The sequence below is a fragment of the Camelus ferus genome, chromosome 9 (assembly GCF_009834535.1).
Source record: "Camelus ferus isolate YT-003-E chromosome 9, BCGSAC_Cfer_1.0, whole genome shotgun sequence".
Classification (NCBI taxonomy): domain Eukaryota; kingdom Metazoa; phylum Chordata; class Mammalia; order Artiodactyla; family Camelidae; genus Camelus; species Camelus ferus.
In genome coordinates this window covers 18485079-18503145 of record NC_045704.1, presented here as the reverse complement: position 1 = coordinate 18503145, position 18067 = coordinate 18485079, and the positions used below count along the sequence as shown (strand labels likewise).

General features: G+C 39.8%; 1 non-coding gene across 2 annotated transcripts in view; it reads left to right on the top strand.

The window, feature by feature from the left end:
• The window catches only part of LOC102510586, a 71713-nt gene that overhangs the window by 26672 nt on the left and 26974 nt on the right, over positions 1–18067 (top strand). Inside the window, exons 1-3 of one of the 2 annotated variants that reach the window (XR_004322345.1) lie at positions 6029–6168; positions 6925–7008; positions 11963–12046. This is a non-coding gene — a transcript (uncharacterized LOC102510586). Of the gene's footprint in view, positions 1–6028; positions 6169–6924; positions 7009–11962; positions 12047–18067 lie in introns of those variants that run through there. The other variant, XR_004322344.1, reaches the window with a different exon arrangement.

The following is an 18067-nucleotide window of genomic DNA, read 5'->3' as shown; positions in this document are numbered from 1 at the left end:
TCCATGTGGTCCTCATGCACCCTAAAGTTTGAGAACTACTGGCTGAAAAAGATCTCTTTTCTGGTAAAGTAAAACAAACAAACAAACAAGCAAACAGACAAACAAAAAACCCCCACAACCCTGCACACTCTCAAGAGAATGAGAAGACAAGCCAAAGATTGGGAGAAAGTAATTTCAGAACACGTATCTGATAAGATTGTTGTCTAAAATAAATAAAGAACTCTTAAAAGTCAATGACAAGGAGAACAAATCAGTTTTTAAAATGGGCCAAAGATCTGAACAGACCTCAACAAAGAAGATATACAGATGTCAAATAAGCCTGTGATAAGATGCTTAACATCAAGTGTTATTAGGGAATTGTAAATTAAAACAAGATACCACTACACACTTTTAGTATGCCTAAAATTTAGAACACTGACAACACCAAATGCTGGTGAGGATGTGGAGCATCAGGAACTCATTCATTGCTGGTAAAAATTAACATTGGTTAATTAAAATAATTTAATAATAATGTAATAATAATAATTTGCTGGCGGGAGTGCAAAATGGTACAGCCAGTTTGGAAGATAGTTTGATGGTTTCCTACAAAACTAAGAATATTCTTACCATGTGATCCATGAGTTGTGCTCCTAAATGGTTTACCCAAAAGAGCTGAAAACTTATGTCCCTAGAAAAACCTGCACACGAATGTTTATAGCAGCTTTACTCATGATTGCCAAAACTTGGAAAAAAACAAGATGTTTCTCAGTAGGTGAATGGATGAGTAAATTGTGGTACATCCAGACAATGTGATATGATTCAGCATTAAAAAGTATGAGCTATGAAGCCATGAGAAGACATGGAAGAACCTTAAGGTGAAAGAATCCAATCCGAAAAGGCTACATACTGTATGATTCCAACTATAGGACACTCAAAGGTAAAACTATGGCGGCTGTAAAATGATCAGAGGTTCCCAGGGGTGAGGGAGATGAGTAGGTGGAGCGCAGATTTTTAGGGCAGTGAAAATACTCTGCATAATATTATAAGGATGAATATATGTTATTATACATGTGTCCAAACCCATCAGATGTACAACACCAAGAGTGAACCCTAAGGTAAACTATGGATTTTGAATGATTATGATGTGTCAATGTAGGCTCATCTATTATAAGAAACGTACCACTGATGGGGCATGTGGAGAGTGGGAAGGCTCTGCATGTGTGGAGACGGTATACGTGGAAATTATTTTGCTCTCAGTTTTGCTTAGAACCTAGAACTGCTCTAAAAAATAACGTGTGAGAAAAGACATTAGTAGGAAAAGTGGTGAAATCAAAATAAAGTCTGACCATATGGATAAAGATGTGGTATATTCATACAATGGAATACTACTCAGCCATAAAAAAGAATAAAACAATACCATTTGCAGCAACACGGATGGACCTGGAGATCATCATTCTAAGTAAGCCAAAAAGAGGAAGAAAAATGCCATGTATATAGTAGTGTGTATCTGTTAATCCCAAACTCATAATTTATCTTTCCTCCCCCTTCCCCTTTGGTAACCATAATTTGTTTTCTATGTCCATGAGTCTATTTCCAGCTTGTAAATAAAATTTGTGTTTTTAAAAATTCCACATGTAAGTGATATCGTATGGTATTTGTCTTTCTTTGTTTGACTTACTTCACTTAGTATGACAATCTCCAGGCCCATCCATGTTGCAAATCATTTTTTCTGGTTGAATAATATTCCATTTTACACACACACACACACACACACACACACACACACACACACACACACACCCCCCTCTCTTCCTTATCCAGTCATCTGTTGATGGACATTTAGGTTGCTTGCATTTCTTTGCTATTGTAAATAGTGCTGCTATGAATGCGGGGGTGCGTGTGTTTTTTCGAATTAGAGTTTTCCCCAGATACATGGCCAGGAGTGGGATTGCTGGATCATATGGTAATAAGTCTATTTTTAGTTTTTTAAGGAACCTCCATACCGTCCTCCATAGTGGCTGCACCAATTTACATTCCCACCAACAGTGTGGGAGGGTTTCCTCTTCTCCACACCTTCTCCAGCATGTATTATGTAGATTTTTTGACAATGGCCATCCTGATGGATGTGAGGTGATACCTCATTGTGGTTTTGATTTGCATTTTGAGAGGCGTGATTTTTTAAAAATACAATTCATATGTTAAGTTCCCTTACTTAGAATTCTTCATGGGATTTCACCTGTCGCAAATCCAAACTCCTTCACAAACGTTATGAGGACCTCTATGATTTAAGCTCTGCTAAGTTCTTCACCCAGGTTTGCTGCTGTCTTGTGTGGGAAAGGCTGGGCGACACTGGATGCTGTGGGCTTTGACAGTCCATCTTCCCCACACGCTGTCCCCTGGCACCTCCTGCTTGCACCCCAAGCCACACAAAGATCTGCCCACGCATAGAGTCTCTTCCTCACCTTCCAATTTCGGGTGTCTTACCAGCTTATTCTTTCTCCCAGCACCCTTTTTGTTTACTCTTTTGTCCTGAGTGACAGTTGTGAATATTTTATCCATTTTCTTCTTGACTTTCATTTATTTTTCCTCCACTCTTTGAGGTCAGGGATTAGATCTTGAGTCACACTTTTATTCCAAGGACCCTGCACAACACCCGGCACAAAAGAGGTTCTCAATAAGCCTGTGATGAGTGGATCATTGGAGGGTGTGGCATTAGGGAGAATAGGGTGGGATCTGATTGCATTAAAATTTTGCTTAAATGTTAGACTTCTAAGCCCAGTAGACACTTAGACTAAATTTCAGTCAGAAAACACACCTGGTTGATTCATTGCTCTTCTGAAGGATACATGGCAGGTAAGCTGGGGCAAAGGCAGTGTAAACTTAAGATGCTAGAGGCTGAGTGATTGGGTTGTAGATAAACTAAGGCTAGAGGGGTGAGAGTTTGTGGTCATCCCTGGGTTGTCAGTTTGGTGAACCACTGGGTTGTACCAATAGAGAGTATTTGAAAAACAATCAATAACTTGACTCCTACCAGTAATGTGAGTTTTTCTTTCTCCACCTTTTAAACACCTGATGTTGTCATACTTTAAAAATGTCAATCATTTGGTGGTGTTCAAAACCAAAACTCAAATGAACAAATTTTGAAGATCATGTTGGCTTTATTCAACGATTCAAGAATGGAGCAGCATCCAATCCAGCAGATCAAAACGGGCTCTGAGGAGCTGTACAAAATGAATGACTTATAGGCAGGGCGGAGGAACTCGGAAGTTATACAAAGCAAAAAAGCAGATTGATTATTGCAGAGTTCCTTCCCTTTATAGGATGGCATGGGCCTATCAGGAAGTTACCTAACTGAGCTGATGGAGCAATTAGTGATTGATTTGTTTAAGATTCCATTTCTGGGAGAGCTGAAACTAAATTGTCTCGGTTTGTTGATATGGAACTTGGCGTAAGTGACTCCATTTTGGGTCTATTGTCTTGTTTTTAATAGTGGGTTCTTAAAATTTGATCCAATTGCATTTCTTTATTAACTAGTGCAACTGAGACTCTTCACTCTATTTTAAAGTCCATTCTGCTTTTCTTGTGTACTAATTTCCCACTTCTCTCCTTTGCTGTTTCTCAAGTGTTTTCTTTTTTCCCTTGAGTTTTAGCAGGACATTTTTGTTGTATTCTAGACACTAACAATTTGTCTCTTACATTGTTGCAAATATATTCTCCCAATCTGTTTTAAAATTTACTCATGAGTTCTATTGTCCAGATATTTTAAATATTGATGCTGTGATGTTTATCAGCTTTTCCCTTTTATTATTGGCATTTAGAAAGCCTAGCATAGAAGTGTATTTCTTGTCCAGGCATGTGAAAATAATTTTATTTACCTTCTCCATTTCAATTGCTTTAAAAATTATTTTAATGTTAGAAAAAAAAGCAGTGTTATGCCTCAACACGCTCACTTATCAGAAATTGTAACTGGTTCCTTTGGTACATGTTCCATCCATATTGTTTAATACTGAACTAATGAAATTAATTCATTCATCAACTTTGATATTGTCCTTTCAGTTTGGTAGATGAAGATTGTAGACTCATAGCCACATCTCTCCTCAGTTTTACTCTATACAACTTACTAATAGAAGGTAAAAATTAACATTGGTTAATTAAAATAATTTAATAATAATGTAATAATAATAATTTGATTAAGTCACTATCAATTTTAATCACATGTAAATATTATTCACTGCAGAGTTAATTTATACTGAAATGATTCATGTAACATAAACTTTATAATTTGAGGTAATATTCTTTCTTTTTTCTCATATGCTTAAGATGCATCCTTCTTAACTTTGAACTGTCTGATTTATCAGTTTGGCCGATGGCATCTTCAGTATTTTCTCCCGAATATCCAAGCCAATTAGATAATCAAATGAATTAATTTTACTGATTGTCTCTTATGTGGTGTGTTAAAGAACAAAGTTCAACAGAGGGAATTTGAAGATCTAATTGGCTTTATTCAACAATTAATGAAATGACTAACATCCAATTTAGGAAATCGAAAGGCACTTCTGAGGAGCTGTACAAAATGGAAAGATTTTAGAGGCAGAAAGTGTGTGGGACAAGGAAGTCATAAACGAGAGAGGATTATTTCAGGCAGTCACCTTTGTGGGGAGGTAGAGGTCTGTGTGGCAGATTACCTCACCGGTGCTGGCCAGGAAATTCCAGACTGACTGGTTAAAGGTCCCATTCCTGGGAGAGGCTGAAACTGCAGTTAGGCTAAGTATTGAGTTTTGGTTTGCTGGTATGGGGCTTACACAGATGACTCCATTTGGGGCTTGTGTCTTTTACACAGGTACTTCTGTCCTCCTGGAATCAGCTCTGTTTGCTTTCCAGGCCTGGTGTATAGGCCTCAGCCTGGGACTTCCCCATGTTACTCTCTTTTCTTCTACATAAATTCCCCCTTGCTCTTTATTTTGCTAGGTTGAACTACATCCTCATGTAGTGCATGGAAGGTAAGTTGGTTGAACCAATGAGCATCTGAAAGCGTCTTTATCCTGTCTTCACGTGGAAGGATAAATTTGACTGCTTAGAGAATTTTAGGTTGAAAGTAGTTTCCTTAAAAATGTAATAATAGTCCTTGATTCATTATATTAAAGTCCCCAACTATTCTTGTGTTGCTGTGTATTTCATCTTTAATATTTGCTTTCTATATTTACGTCCTCCTATGTTGGGAGCATAAATGTTTATAAATGTTATATCCTTTTTGTAGGTTGGCCCCTTTATCATTCTGTTATGCCTTTCTTTGTCCTTTGTTACAATCTTTTGTTTTAAAGTCACTTTTTCTGATGTAAGTATTGCTACACCAGTTTGCATTTCCTTTCCATTGGCATGGTATAGCTTTTTTTTTTATCTCTTTACTTTCAATCTGTATCTTCAGGTGTTTTTTTTTGTTTGTTTTTGTTTGTTTTTTAGTATCTTTAGTTTTGAAGTGCATCTCTTGTAGCCATTGTATAGAAGGGCCTTAGGTTTTTGTTTTTTTTAAATCTGTTCAGCCATCTATGTCTTTTGATTGGAGAATTTAATCCACTTACATTTAAAGTAATTATTGATAAGTATGTAATGGTTGTCATTAAAAAATTATTTTCTGGCTGTTTTTGTAGTTCCTCTCTGTTCTTTCTTCTTCTCTTTCTCTCTTCCCTTGTGGTTTGATTTTATTTAGTGTTATGTTTGTATCTTTTCTCATTTTCTTTAGGTATTTAATAGAAATGTTTTCTATGTGGTTACCATGAAGTTCCCATATATGATATCCTATGTATTTGATAATCTCTTTTAAGTTGACAGTAACTTAATTTAGAACACATCCCAAACTTTATATGTTTAATTCTCCCCTCCCAGGTTTTATGTTTTTGATGGCACATTTTACATATTTTTATGTTATACACCCTCCTTGTATCTTTTACCCTTTCTACTTGCTTTGTACGTGATTTATCCACTACCTTTATTATTGGGGATATTTTGGACGAAAGCCTTTTTTCTATCCCCATTACAGAAAAGCCGAGTACCACTCGCCGATTCCGCACACACTTTAGTCGGGGACAACTTAGAGTACTAAGAGATACATTTGAAAAGACCAGGTACCCAAATTGGTTCATTGTAAACCAGCTTTCTTCAAGTATTCATCTTGACGAGTCGATAATAAAGGTATGTTCCTGATTCTGTCTCTAGGTAGCTAGAGAGCACATCTAACCCAGAGTTTCACACATGCTTTCAGTCATTGTGTAATTCGAATTGCTCGAGCGATTGCTATGTGCCAGGACACATGTTAAGCATTTATGTGTTTATTCTAATGACCATTCCTTTTATTGAAGTTAATAGGGAGGAATTGTTTTCCAAGAATTATAAACAAAATAGCTAGAATTTGAACCCAGGCCTTTCTGACTCTAGACCCACAATGCTAGATGAGATCTCTTGTCCATGGATCTCAGATACTCCCATTTGGGTTTGTTCCTGTTGGTTCTCGTTAATCATGACATTCATGATCATCTAGATACCTTGCAACTAAGTGCCCACAGAATGTTCAGGGCGTAAGAACCCCTTGATGGATCCTGAAGGCACCCCCAAGCCAGACTCCCACTCCATATTCTCAGGCTTCAGAATCCTTGCTTTGAGAACCCAGAGTGTCCACCAAGACAAAACCAACTTTCCTAAACATACCTCCTGATCTAGGCTTGAAGTGCTCTGTCCTGGTCTCCCCATCGCTAACACAATCTTGCACGCCCTTTGCTCTCTGGATCCCAGAACAGAAGAGGATAGAAAGAACTTTCCTCATTCAAATAAATATGAAGACATGTAAGAGTAGCTTTCACATGCCCAAAGCTGCCTAGTTTCTGAGGTGTATGAGGATCCCCCTTTGGACCTATCCCCTCTTATGCACCTGTTCATCTCTTCCCTCCCCAGACTTGGTTTAAGAATCAGCGTGTCAAATGGAGGAAGCAGGAGCAGCAAACTGGGGAGAATCTGTCACTAGAAGACCTACAACAGGTCAGTTCAGTGGAGGAGGAAGAGGCCTCCTCACCTGCCACTTCAGCAAACAGTCGTCCCACAGGTCTCAGCATCTCAGATGCCTCTGACCATGAACCACCTAAGTCTGGTATTGAGCAACCTCAGGCAGCCGGTGCTACTCCGTGCAGTTCATCTTGTGGGCTGCTGCCTGATGATCTCCAACAGATAAATTTCAGAGACTTTGACCTTCCTTGGGCCTCCACTCCTTATGACATGGATCAGTTTATACAATTATATGCCTTACCTGGGGGTGATGGTCCCTGGAGTCTAGATCAGGACCTCTTCCCAGAGTTCTCCGATTGAGGGAGTATGACGGGCATTGATCTTCAGTGTGATGGCTAGATCCTGAGAAAGTTCTGTGACCCAAATATTGACCAACTGAGAGACATTTCCAAACACCTTTAATAGGTCCATGTCAGTTTAAACAGGTCACAGTCCAGGAATTTCTCTTTTTCCCTAAGTAAACAAAACAAAACAAAAAAAAACCCTATCTTTCATAATTGCCAGCAATTTCTGTGCTCTGAGTTGTGTCCTAAACCCAATTACAGTGTAAAGGACAGTCATCAGGTCTTTGGAGAAATAGCAGAAACCAGCTGGTTTTCCTAGCTTGTCCCAATTGAGCTCTGTGAAAGCACTCCACTGATGACAATACCATGTAAAAAATACCTATTTTCTATGTACTATCTTTATCTCTTAAAGAAAAATTAGGAATCGGCAGCATGGTGGACTAGGAGATCCCAGCACTTGTACCTGATAAAAACAACCATTTAATAATTATTCACTAATGATAATAGCTCTGGGAGAACTCTGGAGTTCAGTTAAGAAGCCGCAAGGCAACAGGCACATGAAAAGAGGCTCAACATTGCTAACCACACAGATCAAAACCACAATGGGATACCAACTCGTACCTGTCAGAATGGCTACCATCTAAAAGAATGCAAATAACAAATGTTGGTTGGCGAGGATGTGGAGAAAAGGGAACCCTCCTACACTGTTGGTGGGAATGCAAACTAGTGCAGCTGCTGTGGAAAAACACTATGGAGGTTTCTCAAAAAACTAAAAATAGAATTACCACATGACCCAGCAATTCCACTCCTGGGTGTATACCCCCAAAATCCCCCAGAACTCTAATACAAAAAGATACATGCACCCCATTGTTCATAGCAACATTATTTACAGTAGCTGAGACATGGAAGCAACCTAAGTGTCCATCATCAGATAACTGGATGAAGAAGACATGGCATAAAGTCCATGGTGGGAAAGTGCACGGCCAACAGCTGGCCACTAAAGTTGCTGAGAAAAGTGCCCCTTCTACTGCCAGGGTGAAAAAACCTCATTGCTGCAGGCTGGCGACCCTTGCGCTTACCAGAAATCCACTGAGCTTCTGATCCGGAAGCTGCCTTCCCAGAGGCTGGTGAGGGAGATGGCCCAGGATTTCAAAACTGTCTTGAGGTTCCAGAGTGCTGCCCTTGGTGCCCTCCAGGAGGCTAGTGAAGTGCCCCTGGTGGGTTTATTTGAAGATACTAATCTGTGTGCTACCCACGCTAAGAGAGTCGTCATCATGTCTGAAGACAGGTTTGCTGGATACCGCACAAGAGAGCGTAAGTAAGGGCCATTTTTATGGTGGTGTGTAGTAAAATCTGTAAAGTACTTTGGTTTAACTTGTGGCTGTTTTGGTAAAAAATTGTTTATAATATGCTGTGTTTCTACCTTGAGTCATCCCATCTTTCACTAACGATGAATGCGAACAGAGACTCCAGTTCATGGAACCTCTGCCAGTTAAGATGGTGTCATCTGGTATAAGGTCCTGGGAAAATCACTTCATAGAGATGGCTTTCCAAGTGGTTTTAAAACTTAACTTTCTACTGAAGTTTTTAGGTCAATTATGTATGTTGAGTACATTTACACATGAACTTATTTATCAAAAAAATTGAAATAAAAAAATAAGCTACAAGGATATATTATACAACACAGGGAATAAAGATTTTATAATAACTATAAGTGGACTATAACCTTTAAAATTGTGAATCACTATATTGTATACCTGTAATTTATATAATACTATACATCAACTGTACTTCAATATACATTTTTTTTTTTAAGAAGCGGCAGGGACTGTGTGGAGAATAAAAAAAAAACAAGGCTGGCCTCAGAAATGGAAACACCTTACCTGTGTCACTCCATCCTCCCGTCCCACTTAACTTTCTTGCAAGAGGCATCCCTTTGGCTGTGACCTTGCACTTGAGGAGGAAAGAAGAGCAAGAAGACCTTAGCCACGTTCACCAAGAAGTACCCAAGCAGCCCTTATGTTCTGCCCACATTTTCCATAGTGGAAGCTGTTGCAAGAATATGGCCTTGAGAGAGTGTGGCGTTGTTGAGACCATCCCGACTAAATATGTGACTGGACCCAATTAAGGCCTCTGTATAAACTTTTTAAGATGTGTTGAGTGGGTGTGGAGATCTCTGTATCTTGTGACTCCCCCCCAGACAAGCCTTGTAGTTAAGTTCCCTTGCTTGTTAAACCTGCCACCCACCAATCTGGTGTGATCTTCCTCTTCATTCAGTCTCTCCTTGCCCTCAGTGAGTAGGGGGACAGTTTATGAATCATCAGGTGATTATTAAGAAATGGAATGAATAAAATGGAAATTGATGGGGCTCAGACAAAGGTTCTAAACCAGTACTACCAAACATTGGGTTGGCCCAAAGTACTCCTACTGTTCCTTCACCAGGGAGTCCCAAACAAGTCAGCTCTATTTTCCCTAGTTCGGAGAAATCTTAAAAGCTGAAAGTCAAATTATGAGAAATCTAACTTGCCATCACTTTGAACAATGGTTAGGCAGATTGATCCAGATGAAGACTGACCAAAGGGCCAGAGTCCCTTAACACGACCCTTTCTGGGGGACCCAAAGCCTTTCTGCAGAAGAGTGGGTAAAAGGGTCAGTGATGGAAAGACAAGTTTCCAGAACTCTTTGATGTGGGAGCCCCGCCAATGGTGATACCAAAACCCACTGGTGAAGTTCTGACATGAGCCACAGCGAGACTGAGAACATCAAGATGTAAGGGCCGATGGGATTATAAAAATTGGAATGTTTACACAGGCATTATGTAAAAAGGTTGTGTCTCCTTTACCTGAATGTTTTATGGGAATGGACATTACCTCTGGCAGTGAAACACAAATCCCCTACCTAGAGGTGCAAAAGTAAAACTTAATAAAGTGCTATTGGAGGTTACAGTTAAGGATGCAAGAGCTGATTTAATTAAGGTGAATGTTTGGAGAACAGTTATATTTCAACAGGCTTTATGTGAAGAAGTGCATCTCTTTGACCTGATTGTGTTATGGGGGTGGACATTGTCTCTGACTGGGGAATGTTACTCCTAACAAGTACTGTAAAACGGAAGGCATGTGCATTCTCCCTTCGACGCCATTAATCGGACGTGCTAAGTCGGAACTGGTAACAAACATTGCATGTCCCAGCGATGACTACTGGTCCATTGGAATAGGGAATTTCTTCTTGAGAGGCAAGCTTGCTGTTCCTGGTAGCTGGCTAATGGACACTATTGGAAACTGTCCCTTTGACTAAAGGATTTGAAGAATCTTGGGACCTGAAATAGCCATGATATCTTGGATGATGTTGAAGAAGTGCTCTAATGGTGATGTCTGTTCTTAGAAGAATTCTGTAACAAAATGGAAATAATTTATACAGGATCATGTCCCTGGGGGATGCAAGGAGGAGGTATGATCAGGGAGCCTCTCTTCCCCTGGGACTGACTTTGGAACCATGTGAGGAGCCACTGGATTCTCATGTCACATGGACACTGCCCTACAGATAGCTCCAAGTGACCAACAAAGGGCTGCTAGATCTGTGGACCGAAGTTCCAGAGTAAATGGACAACATCCTGCTTCTGATCAAAGTTAAAAATAAATTGGCTCAGTGGGCTGAACTGCATGCATTTTCCTAGCAGGATAATAGAATTTAACAGCGGCAAAGGTCCCTGAATTTTGATTTTTACTGACTCATTGGCAGTGGAGCAATGGCTTGGCTACGTGGTCTGGCAGAGGGCCTATGAAAAGTTGCCCAGATGAGGCATGGCCCTTTAGGAATCACCATAGGAATTTGAGGGGTGTATTAAAATAGGACATGTCTCTTCCCATCAGAAAACCCCTTATAGCTTTGCTAAGATGTTTGGATTCAACACACAGATATCCCTCCCTGTGCTTGCTTAAGTGGCCACCTCAGTCCATGAAATGAGTGATTCTGGGGGCACAGCAGCAATGCAGAGATGGGCTGAATCTAGATCTGTTCATCTTGCACCCTCCAAGGCAAACACAGCCCATTAGAGCTGTCCATCTTCCAGCAGATAGAGACTGCAGATGAATATGTGGCATCTCCCTGAGAAGACTGTTCATAGCTGGAGAGTGAGATGGATGCTTGTAGCCCTGGAGGTCTACAGAGGGGTCCGGACAGAAACAGACACCGACTCTGGACTGGGCTTTTCTTACTTGGTGGTAGATACAAATGCTCAGAGTGCTGGAAAAGAAGCAGAACAGAAGAAACTGCACCCATTTGGATGGCCAGCTGTCACTTCTTCAGACAAGGAACACACTTTACAGCCCATAATGTCCAGTAATGGGTGGAGAGACATCCTCCCCAGAGTACTGGTTTGCTAGAGAATTGGAGTGGGCAATTAAAACATTGGTTGTCTAAAATGGGAAGAGGGGAATAAAGGCATGAAAAAGGCTTACACACCTTCATGAGTGTGTGCGCGCTCTCAACATGGGTGGAATTAATGGAGTGCTCCCACTGGATGGAGTCCGCTGTTTTCTTGGTGGATCGGGTGGAAAGGGGGTGGGGAAGGATGCTAGTGTGACTGCAGTTCATGTCAAGGGGGCAGGGTGATGGTGTTATAACTGCATTTTTCCTTTTTTCCCCAGCGTCACTTAAGGTTTTTAAAAAATACGATACGTTGATTAGCGGACCAGAGCTGTGACTACAAATGCTGGGAGCAGGGATGATTGGTAAGCAAGAAACTAATTACTATACTTTAAAATCTTATGTTGTGGGGGATGGTACAGCTTAGTGGTAGAGCATGTGCTTAGCATGCACTAGGTCCTGGGCTCAATCCTTGATACCTCCATTAAAATAAATCTAATTATAAATGAATAAATAAATAAATCTATTCCCCACTGTTGGTGGCGCGATATCATGTACACACGAACACCGTGTGGAGAGAAGCAAAGCAGTTTTCTGTTTATTGATTATTAGAAAAGAATTTACATAGAACATGCATGGTGCCTCACATATCATCTAAGTTATAACAGTGTTAATAATCTTAAGCTATTTAGGTTCCCAGGCTCCAGGTTCCCAGGCTCCTGCAGTAAGCACAGGATGTTACATGATCAAGGACAGACTGTTTTAAAGTTCGTCACAAAACTTCATTAAGTAGGCCATCTCTCATCCAGCCGGCTGTGCCTGTCTGAGGTTGTCCTCCTCTGAGGATCTTACCCGTCGTTGGCTATCCAGCCGTCCATACTGGATACATTAAGTAGGCCATCTCTTATCCAGCCGGCTACGTGACATTTCTCACAGCTTGTTTATCAGTTCAGCCCATGGCTTATTCTCTAGAGCCTTCAGGCAGGGGCCTACACCCACCCCCTAAAATCACATCAGAATTCCTTAGGGCCTGGCAAAATTGGGGCTAACAGTAAATATAACTGTGCTGCCTGGTGGTAAAGGCAACCTGCCAGTTCTGGATCTGTGTAGCTGCCCCGTTGGGAACAGGAGTGGACTGGGTGGGAAGGACTCACCAGACTAGGATTGCTGCCTGCAGTGTAGACCACCACCGTTATCACACTCTGTGTCTTTTCTGAAGGTGGAAAAGATTGGGGATAAATGGAGAAAGTAATGGTAACTGAGGGCAAAGGAAAGACTAAATTGGTTATGTCATAAGGGAACTCCAGTATTCAAATAGCACCTCAGAGCAAGAGATGCTATTGTCTGTTAGCTCAGTGATATCAGAGGCCTGATGGAGTAAACCTGTCTGTCAAGACTGTTCCTCCTCTTGGAAACTGGTGCATTCAAACGACAGCTGTCCAACCTGAGTGGCCTTTCCCTGGAGAAATTTTTATATGGTGATGATGGAGTGGATAATTATTGGTGACTGAATGTTACTCCAGTAACTGGTATCTTTTGACTTTTAAGATCATGTTGCTGTAAGGGGATCTGTGTTTGAAGCCCAGGGTGTGGACTGTGACATTGTGATATAATAAGAAAGATAGTTTGGTCTTCATCCATTGTTCCTGGCTCACAGCTCTCAAAACGCTTGTAACACTCTAGGAGATTAGAGCAAGAGGCATCTTTTGTTTTAATATCTGGGCTTTGCCCTCAGTTCCTAAAATCACATCAGAATATTAAGCTTAGTGAAACAAGTCAGATAGAGAAAGACAAATAATGTACGATGTCACTTAATGTGGAATCTAAAAAATAATATAAATGAATGTATGTGCAAAACAGAAATAGACTCACAGATGTAGAAAACAAAGTAGTGGTTACCAGAGATGAGAGGGAAGGTGGGGGTGGGCAAATTAGGGGTATGGAATTAAGAGATATAAACTACTATGTATGAAATATAGACAAGCAGCAAGAAATACAGTGCATAGCACAGAAATTATAGCCATTATCTTGTAACCACTTTTAATGAAATATAATCTGTAAAAATTTGGAATCACTATGTTGTACACCTGACACTAATATAATATTGTAACTCAAATAGTCTTCAATTTAAAAAAGGTGAAATGAGTTTCTTGTTATTTATAACAAGCCATTTTTAAATCTAACCACACCTGAGTTTATGTTAATGAGGTGTTTTTTTATTTAATTGAAGTATAGTTCATCTACAATGTTGTGTTAGTTTCAAGTGTCGGTAAAGTGATTCAGTTATACATATAGAACTATGTGTATATAAGTATATATATTTTCTTTTTCAGATTCTTCTCTGTTATATTTTATTACAAGATATTGAATACAGTTCTTTGTGCTGTACAGTAGGACCTTGTTGTTTATCTGTTGTATATGTAGCACTTTGTATCTGCTAATCCCAAACTCCTAATTTACTGTTCCCCCTTGGTAACTATAAGTTTGTTTTCTGTGTCTGTGAATCTGCTTCTGTTTTGTAGATAGGTTCATTTGAATTATTTTTTAGATTACACATAAAAGTGATATCATATGATATATGTCTTTCTCTGTCTGACTTACTTCACTTAGTATGACAATCTCCAGGTCCATCCACTTTGCTGCAAATGGCAATATTTCATTCTTTTTTATGGCTGAGTAGTATTCCATTGCACATACATACCACATCTTCTTTATCCATTCATCTGTTGATGGACATTTAGGTTGCTTCCATGTCTTGGCTATTGTATATAGTGCTGCTGTGAACATTGGGGTGCATGTATCTTTTCAAATTAGAGTATTCTCCAGACATATGCCCAGGAGTGGGACTGCTGAATCATATGGTAACTCTATGTTTAGTTTTTTAAGGAATCTCCATACTGTTTTCCATAGTGGCTGCACCAGTTTACGTTCCCATTAACAGTGTAGGAGGGTTCCCTTTTCTCCACACTCTCTCCAGCATTTATTATTTTTAGACTTTTTGATGATGGCCATTCTGACTTGGGTGAGGTGATACTTCATTGTAGTTTTGATTTGTATTTCTCTAATAATTAGCAATGTTGAACATCTTTTCATGTGCCTGTTGGCCATCTGTATGTCTTCTTTGGAGAAATGTCCATTTATGTCTTCTGCCCATTTTTTGATTGGATTGTTTGGGTTTTTTTTTTTTTTTTGATATTGATCTGTATGAGCTGTTTGTATATTTTGGAAATTAAGTCCTTGTCAGTCGCATCCTTTGCAAATATTTTCTCCCATTATATAGGATATTTTTTCACTTTGTTTATGATTTCCTTTGCTGTGCAAAAGCTTATGTTTCATTAGGTCCCATTTGTTTATTTCTGCTTCTATTTCTATTGCCTTGGGAGAATGACCTAAGAAAACATTGGTATGATTTATGTCAAGGAATGCTTTGCCTGTGTTCTCTTCTAGGAGGTTTATGGTATCATGTCTTATATTTAAGTCTTTAAGTCATTTGAGTTCATTTTTGTGTACGGTGTGAGGGAGTGTTCTATCTTCATTGATACACATGCAGCTGTTCAGCTTTCCCAACACTACTTCCTGAAGAGACTGTCTTTTCCCATTGTATATTCTTGCCTCCTTTGTTGAAGATTGACCGTAGGTGTGTGGGTTTATTTCTGGGCTCTCTGTTCTGTTCCAGTGATCTATATGTCTGTTTTGTACCAATATCAGCTGTTTTTGTTACTATAGCCTTGTAATATTGTCTGAAGTCTGCAAAGGTTGTGCCTCCAGCTTTGCTCTTTTTCCTCAGTATTGTTTTGGCAATTCTGGGTCTTTTGTGGTTCTGAGACAGGCTGGGACTTGAGACCCTTTGCTGCAGTGCTTGCACCTAGACAAACATCTCCTTGAGCAACAGAATACAAAGGAAGTATAAGGGACTAATATAACTGCATGCATGCTCAGTTGTGGCAAATTATGAACAGTAAGATACAAAAAGAGTAAAAAATCAACTGCCATTTCTGAGGTGTTAGGCGCAAAAGTAGGGTACTGCACATGATCCCTGCACACCGGACCAAAGAGGGTGGGCGTACCACCTAAATCACCCCTCTGGCCTGAGCCCTGCACCCACCCCTACCCTCACCCCATTTAAGGAACCAGTTTGACCCCCCTCAGGGTACGAGCAAGGGAACCTGTTGCTTGTTTTTACTCCCTTGTGCTGCAGCAGGAATCCCAATAAAGCCTCGCCTGAATTTCTTGTCTGGCCTCTTGTCAATTTCTATTGATTAAGGAGTCCAAGAACCCTGGTCAGTAACGGTTCCACATAAATTTTAGAATTGTTTGTTCTAGTTCTGTGAAAATGTCATGGGTAATTTGATGGGGAACACATTAAACCTGTAAATTGCTTTGGGTTGTATGGCCATTTTAACAATATTAATTTTTCCAATCCAAGAGCATGGGATAATCTTTCTATTTCTTTGAATCATCTTCAATTTCCTTTATCAATATTTTATAGTTCTCAGCGTGTAAGTCTTTTACCTCCTGGATCAGGTTTATTCCTAAGTATTTTATTTTTTGATGCATTTTTTTTTAAAAAGGGACTTTAAAAAAATTTTCCCTTTCTGATATTTCATTGTTACTGTAAAGAAATACGACAGATTCCTGTATGTTAATCCTGTATCCTGCTACCTTCCTGAATTCATTTATAGGTTCTAGTAGTTTTTGTGTGGAGTCTTTAGGGTTTTATATATGTAGTATCATGTCATCTATATATAATGACAATTTTACCAATGAGGTGATATTTTGAAAGTTCTTTGATATGCACAGGTTGGTGGCTGATTGCCAGGGGGAACCGACCATGTGATTAGAACTTTCAGGCCCATCAGCTGCTCTCTGGGGAGGGGAGATTGAGCTAATTACTAATGGCTGATGATTTAATCAGCATTGGCCTAATGAGGCCACCATAAAAATTCTAAAGGACGAGGTTCAGAGAGCTGGGTTGGTGAAGAAGACCTCATCTACATGCAGTAAAGATGGCACATTCAAACTCCGCAGGGATGCTCCTGTGTCGGGACCCTTCTGGACCTCACCCTTTCTAACTCTTCATCCAGCTTTGCATTCATATCCTTTACTATTCTTTGCAATAAATCAGTAATCTGATAAGTAAACTGTTTTCCTGAGTTCTCTGAGCAGTTCTAGAAAATGATCCAACCCAAGGAGGGAGACTGTGGGAACCTCTGATTCAAAGCTGGTGGATCATAAGCACAGTGACAACTTGGACTTTTGACTGCTGGAGTCAAAAGTGGGGCTGTCTTCCCTCTAGGACTGAACTCAACCTATGGGATCTGATGCTATGTCCAGATAGATGGTGTCAGAACTAGTTACACGGTAGAACTGCTAGCTGGTGTGTGAGAATGGCTGGGGGGGTTGGGGAACCCACACACACCTGTTGTCAACAGTGAAGTATTGAGAATAGAGGAGAAACAGAAGTTTTCCTCTGCATCATGTATGTAGAAAACCCTAAAGACCCAACCAAAACATCTGAGGACTAATGAATTCAATAAAGTTGCAGGATACAAAATCAACATACAGAAATTGGTCACATTTCTATACACAAAACAACAGATTATCTGAAAAGAAATTAAGAAAGCAGTCCCATTCATGACAGCAACAAAAGTTAAATACTTAACAAACTTAACTAAACAGGTGAAAGACTTGTACACTAAAATTTTTAAAAATTTGATGAAGAAAATGAAAGAAGATATAGATGGAAAGATAACCAGTATTCATGGATTAGAATTAGTATTGTTGAAATGTTAATGCTGCCCAAAGTGATACCCTGAAGAAGTCCCCTCGTGAATACAACAAAAGACAACCCTTGTGGCTCTCATCACAGGAAATGCCAAGGATTTTAGGAGCTCTGTGCCAGGAACAGACCGTATATATATTTCTTTTTTAAAAAATTTTAAATTGGGAGGAGAGGTAATCAGGTTTACTTTTTTAATGGAGGTACTGGGGATTGAACCCAGGACCTTGTGCATGCTAAAGCACATGCTCTACCTCTGAGCTCTACCCTCCTCTTATTATTTTAAGTTGCAATATCACAACTTAAGTGCCCAAGTGCCTGGAAAAGAGAACAGAAGTTCCGACAGGTCAGAAAATTGCAGAACAGGAATCATGGGTTATAAGGAGAAATTCTGAGGAAGTCTACAGAGGAGAGAGTTACAGTCTTGGTTCTTCCCTGTACAATGTGTCCCATCTTTCCTTTCCACTATCATCTATAAAATGAGTTAGGCTCCCCTAGCCGAAAGTTGGACAGATATACTGAATTTGATCAGGACAAGAATAAGCAAAAGTACATTGAAGAGGGGTAGAGGAAGAGAGGAACAGACAGGGGAGAGTCAGAACGGAGA